Here is an 8888-nt window from a genome sequence, read left to right on the forward strand (position 1 = left end):
GGAAAAGAGGGGTGGGAGGGGTGGGGGGGAAGGGAAAAAATAACAGAATGAATCAAACAACATTACCCTATGTAAATTTATGATTACACAAATGGTATGCCTTTACACCATGTACAAACAGAGAAACAACATGTATCCCATTTGTTTACAATAAAAAAAAAATTCTCGGTTGGCATCCATTTTCTTTCAGAGTTTGATATTTGTTATTCCAGGTCCTCCTGGTGTTGAGGGTCTGGGTTGAGAAATCAGCTGATATCTGAAATGGTTTCCCTTTATATGTAATTTGACTTTTTTTCCTCTTACAGTCTTTAAAATTCTATCTTTATTCTGTATGTTAGTCACTCTCATTATAATTGGTGTGGGTCTGTTGTAATTTTATACGTTTGGGGTCCTATAAGTCTCTTACAGTTGATTTTCCATTTCATTCTCTATATTTGGGAAGTTTGTTGATGTAATTGAAAATATTGTGCACTACTTTGGTTTGTATCTCCACACCTTCGTCTATTCAGATAAATCTTAAATTTATTTAGTCTTTTCACGTTATCCCATAATTCTTGGAAGTTCTCTGTTCATGATTTCTTACCATCTTCTCTGTGCAGTCGACTTTATTTTCAAGAGCATATATTTTGTCTTCATTGCCTGAAGCTCTGTCTTCCAAGTGGTCTAGTCTGTTGGTGGTACTTTTCATCAGATTTTTAATTTGGTTTATTATTTCCTTCATGTCAAGGATTTCTGCTTGATTCCTTCTTATAATCTCTACCTCTTTATTGAAGCAATCTTTCACTTCCTGTATTTTCTCTCTGATACCATACCATCTATTTTGAAGATCAGTCTAACTATGTACTGTCTAAACTCCTTCTCTGACGCTTCTTCTGTGTTGTCTATGGATTCTATTGTTGGAACATCTTGGTTTGTTTGAGGTGCTTTGTTCCCTTGTTTTTTCATGTTGTTTGTGTGTCTTTCCCATCTAGTGGTATGGATCTGAGGCAGTACAGATTCTACCCTGTAGTCTTATAGTGTCCTTGAAGGCTTCCACTACCTCACCTTGAAGGGTAGACCAGTATTAACAGCACCCAATGTAAACAATATACAGCCTTAAACCAAATAACTCCTATTAAGTCATCTACAGTTTTGTCCCAATAAATAGAAATGATGTGTCCAATTATTGTCTACAATACAAAGAGTAAGTTGCTGAAAGTGTTTGCTGTTTCAAATGATGGACAAAGAGGGAAGAGAAGTAGTGAAGGATATGATGTTTATGAGGGAGAAGAAGAAAAGATGGAGTTAAAAATTTATAGTAAGAGTAAAGGAGGAATTAATAGAAGTTGGCTGTTAGTATGAAAGAAGTGAGAAAGAGAATCCAGGAAGACAGATAGATTAAAAAAAATACAGATTTAAAAAAAAAGACTTAAAAATATAAGAATACACAACAAAACTGTCATATACTATTCAGACATCCCATTCCTCAATAAACTGATACATGAAAAATATTTGGATTTAAAGATGGTAGAAATATAAGAAAGAGAGGGGAAAAACAGGAAAGGAAAGGAAAATCTCAAAGGAAAATTGAACAATTGTATCCATTAGCTTTCAAAATTTTTCTTGGCTTCCCTTCTCCACTGATAGGTAGGGTTGTCTGAAGTTTGATGATAGCTCCAATCCGGTGGGTGCCAGATCAGTTGGCTGGACAAGCAAGCTGATAACAAGATGCCCTCACATCCTCTTCCCGTCTTCCCACCCATTGTAGCTGGCCCCTTCCATCCCCACGCACTTCAGGACTCACTGAGCTGGAGAGAGCCTGGTTCTCTCCAGTTTCTTCAACCTGTGCTCTGCCAGGGAAATATCCCCAGTCTCCAGGTTTCCACAGTCCTGCCAGGCCCAGACTGGCCCTTGCAGACCCAGCTGCAATCTGATGGATCAGGGTTTCAGATTTCCCAGGCTCTGCCTTGCTGCAGTCCCAAGATCTCAGTGCCATTTCAACTTGCAGAGAGACCACCAAGGATGTGCTCACACAAAGGAGTGACCCTGCAAAGAGGCAGCCAGAAGGCGCCACTAGAACACCCAGTAGGAAGACCTCAGGTTCAACCAGACCTGCAGGTACCCCAATATATCTCCAGGCCCTGACCTGTGTCCCCAGACTGAGGTGGCTGCTCCCCAAGATGACAGTGGTGGTGGGGGAACCTGCAGACCCCTTGGCTCTGGACTCCCTGGCCTTGACCAGTGTCCCAAGATGGCGGCAGCCACATTAACCAAACCTGCAGGTAACCTGACAATGGACTTCCAGGCAGCAGTGGGCAGCAGGCAATGGGCAGGCAAAAAGCAAGCAAACAGGCAAATGGCGGGTGATCGGTGGTAATCAACAAGTGATTTTGATGTTGGGCTTCCAGGCCCTGATCAGTGTCCCAAGACAGAGGCTACCATTTGAGATGGCTATGGTGGCGGCTGCAGAGCCCCAAGATGGAGGTGACCACTGAGGTAGTGGCTGCAGGCAGCTCAGTGATGGTGGGTAGCCGCATTCATAGATGGGGAGCCCATGGTGTTTGGCGGTCTGCACAGCTTGGGAGGTCTGCCCTTTTGCCCATTATTGAAAATCAGGGTGCTTGTTTTCTTATGTAAAGAGTTCTTTTTATATTGTATATACAAGGTCTTTATCAGATATACAATTTGAAACATTTTTCCATTCTCTTCTTTTCACTCTCTTCAGAGTGTATTTTGTAGAGCATGTCCTTTTAACTTTGATAAATTTCAATTTATCAATTTTCTATGAACCATACTTATTTTTTCTTTTTTCTGTGGGGGAGAGAGTTGGGAGAGCTGGGATTGAACCCAGGGACATTTGCCACCAAGCTGTAACAGTGTTCTGCTTTATGCTTTGATTACAGCCCTTGCTGCTCTGTCATTGCAACTCATTTTTTTAAATGGACATGTTTCTTTCTCTTCCTCTTTTCATGCTCCTCCCTAATCTCTCCCCATTCATAATCTCAGGGGAAACAGGATTACCTTTCTTCCCCATCCTAGACAGAGTTATCTGTCCCTAAGTACACACCCACCATAGGAAGGAAGTAATCCAGACTTTGGGGATGGCACCAGAAGATCTCAGAAATGACTACCTCCCAAATTAACAAGTGAATTACAACTCTAGACAGAGAACACTTGGATTGTAGCCTTCGAATCACCTCTATAAAAAAAAACCCTGTTCCTGCTGATGGGCAGAATCACGGCCTCTGGGACAGGAGTCACCTGTGTGTCTCCTTTGCCAACAAAGCAATAAATGTTATTTTTCTTTTTTCTCAAAACCATGTCCTCATTATTGGATTGGCATCTGGGACAAGGACCAAACTTCAGGCAACAGAACTTCATCGGAAGCCCTTTTTATTTTTAATTCTGAGTCTGACCTTGAATTTGTATTCCTCCTGCCTCTGCCTCTTGAGTAGGTGGGATTACAGGCATGCACCATGGAACCCAGCCATGAACCAAACTTTTGATATCATGCTTTATCAAACCCAACATCAGGAAAATTTTTCCTGCCTTCTTGTGGAAGTCTTCAAGTTTTGAATTATATTTGGATCTATGATTTATTTTGAATTAATTTTGGTACGAGTTATGTGTCTAGGTAAAATTTTTTGCATATGAACATCCAATTGTTCCAGCATTATTTGTTGAAGATGAGAATCAATTTTGCAAAAAAATGACATTTTACCAAAAGTCATTGATTACATTTGTGAGTTTACTTATGGACTCCTGCCTTTCACTGAATTGATCTGTTTCTGTCCTGTCACTGATACCACCCTGTCTTGATTACTGTAGCTTTAAAGTAACCTGTGAAATCAGGTAGTGTTAGTATTCCAATTTCACTCTTACTCTACAGAATTGTTTTTTAAAATATTTTTATTAGTTATTGATGAACCTTTTTTTTTAATGTGGTGCTGAGAATCGAACCCAGTGTCTCACACACACTAGACAAGCACTCTACCACTGAGCTGCTACCCCAGTCCTACAGAATTGTTTTAACTGGTCTCATTCCTTCACTTTTCATATACATTTCAAATTCAGCTTATTGATGTCTTCAAAGAAGCATATAGTTGAGTCTTGTTTTTTATCCAGTATGACAATCTCTTTTAGTGTTTAGAACATTCATATATGAGATGAATTAAAATCTACTTTCTCACTACCTGTTTTCTAAAAGACCATTCTCTCTCTCTCTCTCTCTCTCTCTCTCTCTCTCTCTCTCTCTCTCTCTTTTTCTGCCTACTCCCCAAATTCATTAAGAATTTCTTAGGGTTTCATTTGATCATCTCTATAGACATTATTTAAGCAAATTCTTTCAAATACTTAATTGTTGCCCTAGGTTTATGTCTTTAATCAGACAACTATACTGTCAATGTGAAGGACTTATAACAGTATATTCCCAGTGCTTTTCAATCCTGTTGCATATAATAATCACCAGAGGAGACATGAAAAGAAATACCAGTGTCTAAGCCAGACTCAAAATAAACTCAGTCTGAAGTTCTGGTCCTTGAAGTTATGCAACTCCCAGAAATCAAGAGTGTGGACCAGATCTGTAATGAGCTAAGTGAAGTCTCTTTACCAGCAAACCTGCCTCCCAAACTGCAAGAACTAGACCTGAGTGAAAACCCCTGCCTTGCCTTTGATCACCAAACCCTGGAACTTCTGAAAAACATCCACTGCTTCAAGATTGATCAGTTTTTGCTGGGTGTGGTGGTGCACACCTGTAATCTCAGCAGCTTGGGAGGCTGAGGCAGAGGACCTTAAGTTCAAAGCCAACCTCAGCAATTGAGCAAGGCCCTAAGCAACTGAGCGAAACCCTGATTCAAAATAAAATATAAAAAGGGCTGAGGATGTGGCTCAGTGGCTAAGAGACCCTGGGTTCAATCGCTGGTACCAAAAAAAAGAAAAATTGATCAACTTTCAGCAAGAGATGCATCCAGAGCCCCAGTTGTATGAAGTCATGGTTACACTAAAGCTTCAGGGGTGAAAAACAAGTTGTGTGTCACAGTCCTGTCTGGGAATAACTTCTGTGGCAACCAAGAGGCCCTATTTGGTGTAACTGATAGAGACCACAGTCTGGAGGTGCCCTACCCTCTCCAGTGCACTGAGTAACATTTTGTCTAAAGAGCTGCAGGAAACAAAAAGATGAAGCAGAATTCGTGGTCAATATGTTCATTGTGATGCAAACTGCTGAGTAGAAACCGGTAGGTGCTGTCCTTTGTCATATCGAGCATGACCCAGTAGATTCAGGATTCTTCACTTTGACTTCTGCTAATGTGGGCAAGTGCCAAACAGTTCTCCTGGAGGGAGGGGCCAGGAGTCAATATCTTTCAAGAATTCTCTAGGAGATTCTTTTAAAATACATATATATATATATATATATATATATTTTTTTTTTTTTTTTTTTAAGCTGATGATAACCTTTTTTTATTTATTTATATGCAGTGCTGGGAATCGAACCCAGTGCCTCACACATGCTAGGCAAGCACTCTACCACTGAGCCACCACCCCAGCCCCTAGGAGATTCTCAATAAGGGCCTTCAAATCATGAGTTTCCAATCAGCACTTATGTGCAAACTGCGACCTGGGGAAGTGCTGGAGATTGTCTGACCATGAAAGCCAAAGTACCTGGGCAGCAAATACAGCTGGTAACAATACCTGTGACTCCGCACCTGCTGTCCTCGCTGTCCACCGCAACTGCCCACTCCTTCAGGCTGCTGTGATTTCCGGTTTACACTATAACCAACTTAAAGAAACCAACTTCTTATAGATGTAATTCAAAATACCCCATCCAGTGCCCCCTCCAAGGAGCTACCAAACAGAATAATGTACTTCATCACTCTGAAACGCTTCATTTTTAGTAAATGATAGTGTTAACAATGTGTTTGAACATGACTTAAGACCCTGAATAAGTTTCTAAGAACAACACATCAGTGAAATCACCAACACCAAATCTGCCAACTTCCACAGGGCGGCTTGATAGCATCGGTTCTAAAATAATTCAACAGTTTTAGATTTTTGGCCTTTGTCAGACCCTGGGAAAAGTCCTTAAAATCTACTAAGTTTTCCATAGAAATAAAGAACTGGAAGAAACGTTCATTGGAACTTAACTTTTTATGTTAACCGTTAGTAAGCTGGGTTTCCGAGATGGGTCTTAATCAAGTTCACACAACTAATTAAGAGCATCACGACCCCAGGAGTCTGACATCACAATTCTTCACTCTGTAATATCCCCAAATCTTTAGCATTTCTAGAATAATTATTCTGAATCATTCCAAAAGCAGAGAATATGGTGGAGAAAAGGCAACCTCTAAAAAAAAAAAAAATTTAAATATTGGTTTGGTATTGCACATCGTCTATCAAGTGGCTCCTATAAGAATCTATGTCAGTACTGAGTATGAGCAAAAAAATATTGTTACATTTTCAGTCCACTCCAAGTAAGCGTTCTGCATTGATTGCCTAATCCAAGTGGTCAATATAATTTCTACGGAAATTCACTTCCATAGTCTAGAATGAACACTACAAAAACCTGCCTATGATTGGCTAGGATTATGTCTAACTGTGAGTAATGAAAAACCCAAACATTTGCTTCTTTCTCTTATGAAACTTTGAAGAGAGTAGAGCCTCTAGACTGGTGTGAAACTCCATGGTGTAAGGGACTTGAGCTCCTTCTAGCTTGTTATTGTGCTCAGCATGGCCTCCATTGCCAGGGTCACTTCATGGGGTAAGATTGTTGCTCCAGGTCCTGCCATCACCACCAAATTCCAGCCAGCAGGATAAAGGAGAAGAAAAAGGAAAAAGTGTCCTACCCCACTATATTAGTTTCCTGGGGCTGCTGTAACAAATTACTACAAACTCGATGGCTTAAAAGAACACAAGTGTATTCTTTTACAATTCTGGAAAGTCTGAAATCAGTATAACTGAACTTCAGACTTAATTTTTTTTCCTTTTTTAAATTGATACAGTATAATTATACATAATAGTGGGATTAATTGTGACATATTTGTACATGTACATAACATAATTTGATCAATCTCATTCCCCAGTGTCTCCCCTTTCCCGCTCTTCCTCCCTCTCCCTGATTCCTTTGCTCTACTTTATTAGTCTCCCTTCTGTTTTTATTATATTAATTAATGCACTATGATTATATACAAAAGTGGATTCATTGTGGTTTATTTGCACATGGACAGAGCACAATTCGGTTGATTTCATTCCCATTGTTTCCCCATGCCCTCTCCTCCCCTCCCTCTCAATTCCCTGTTGGTCTCTCTCCTACCTTCATGGGATCCCTTTTTCATTCCTTTTTTTTTTTTCCATCTCTTTATCTTCCACATATGAAAGAATACATTCAACCTTTGACTTTCTGAGTCTGTTTTTTTTCACTCAGCATGAAGTTCTCCAGTTCCATCCATTTGCCAGCAAATGAGAAATGCTATTTTCTTTATGGCATTGTGTGTATATACCACATTTTATTTATCCAGTCAACTGTCGACACACACCTGGCTGATTCCATAATGTGGCTATTGTAAATTGTGCTGCTATAAATACTGGTTCACATGTATCACTATGGTATGCTGATTTTATTTCTTTTGGATAAAACCAAAGAGCAGGAGAGCTGTGTCATGTGGTGGCCCCATTCCTAATCTCTTGAGGAATCTGCATACTGCTTTCCAAAATGGTTGTACGAATTTTCAGTCTTACCAATAATACATACATTTACCTTTTCCCTCCACATCCTCACCAGTATTTGTAGGGTTTTTGTTATTGTTGTTTTGTTTTACTTTCTTTTGTTTCAGAAGATTGAACCACTGAGCCATATCCCCAGTCCTTTTTATTTTTATGTTCAGACAGGATCTTGCTAAGTTGCTTGGGGCCTCACTAAATTGCTGAGGCTGGACTCAAACTTGCAATCCTCCTGCCTCAACCTCCTAAGTCACTGTGATTGTAGGCCTGCACCACTGCTCCCAGTTTGTTTGTATTCTCAATGGTTGCCATTCTAACTAGAGTGAGATGAACTCTCAGGATAGTTCTGATTTGCATTTCCCCTGATTGCTAAAGATGTTGAACATTTTTTCCTGTATTTGTTGGCTGTTTGTATTTCTTCTTTTGAGAAATGTCTGTTTAGTTCATCTGCCCATTCATTGATTGGTCATTTGTTTTTCTGGTGCTAAGCTTTTTCAGTTTGCTATATATTCTGGATATTAATCTCCTGTCATAAGAGAAGTTGACAGGAATTTTCTCCCACTCTGTACACACTCTTCATACTTCGGTTTCCTTTTCTGTGCAGAAGCTTTTTTAATTTGATCCCATCCCATTTATGAATTCTTGGTTTTATTTCTTGAACTTTAGGAGTCTCATTAAGGAAATCAATGCTTGCATCTCTGTTGGAGTGCTGAGCCTGTTTCTTCTAGCAGTTGCAGCATTTCTGATCTAATTCCTAAGTCTTTGATCCACTTTGAGGTAGGGCTCTCGTTTCATTCTGATGGGGACAGACAGGTGCGAGTAATGGGAGTAGTTCTGTAAAATGGGTCCACTCTGCTGACTCCCACTGCTTTCTTTTCCAAGAAGCAATTTACCTACAGCCCTGCCTGGCCAGCAAACTACTTGCTACCTGCAGGAGAAATACTGGCCTAAAATAATACAGTTAAGAGGAAACCAAGTTACCCTGAAGGAGAAGACTTTTGTGACACTTTTCGCAGAGATCCTGAAACTCAGGGAGATAAGGATAATTCTCCCTGACCAGAAAATCTCTAAGGATTTATGGTTAAGAATCCAATTAGAATTGGTCAGCATGGGCCAAAGTGACCTAGAGTTGTCATGGCAGTGGGGACTTGAAAGTCTGATGTCATCTTGCTATCAAAAGTCAAGAAGTGGACTTG

Source organism: Sciurus carolinensis, chromosome 2 (genome assembly GCF_902686445.1).
Source record: "Sciurus carolinensis chromosome 2, mSciCar1.2, whole genome shotgun sequence".
Classification (NCBI taxonomy): domain Eukaryota; kingdom Metazoa; phylum Chordata; class Mammalia; order Rodentia; family Sciuridae; genus Sciurus; species Sciurus carolinensis.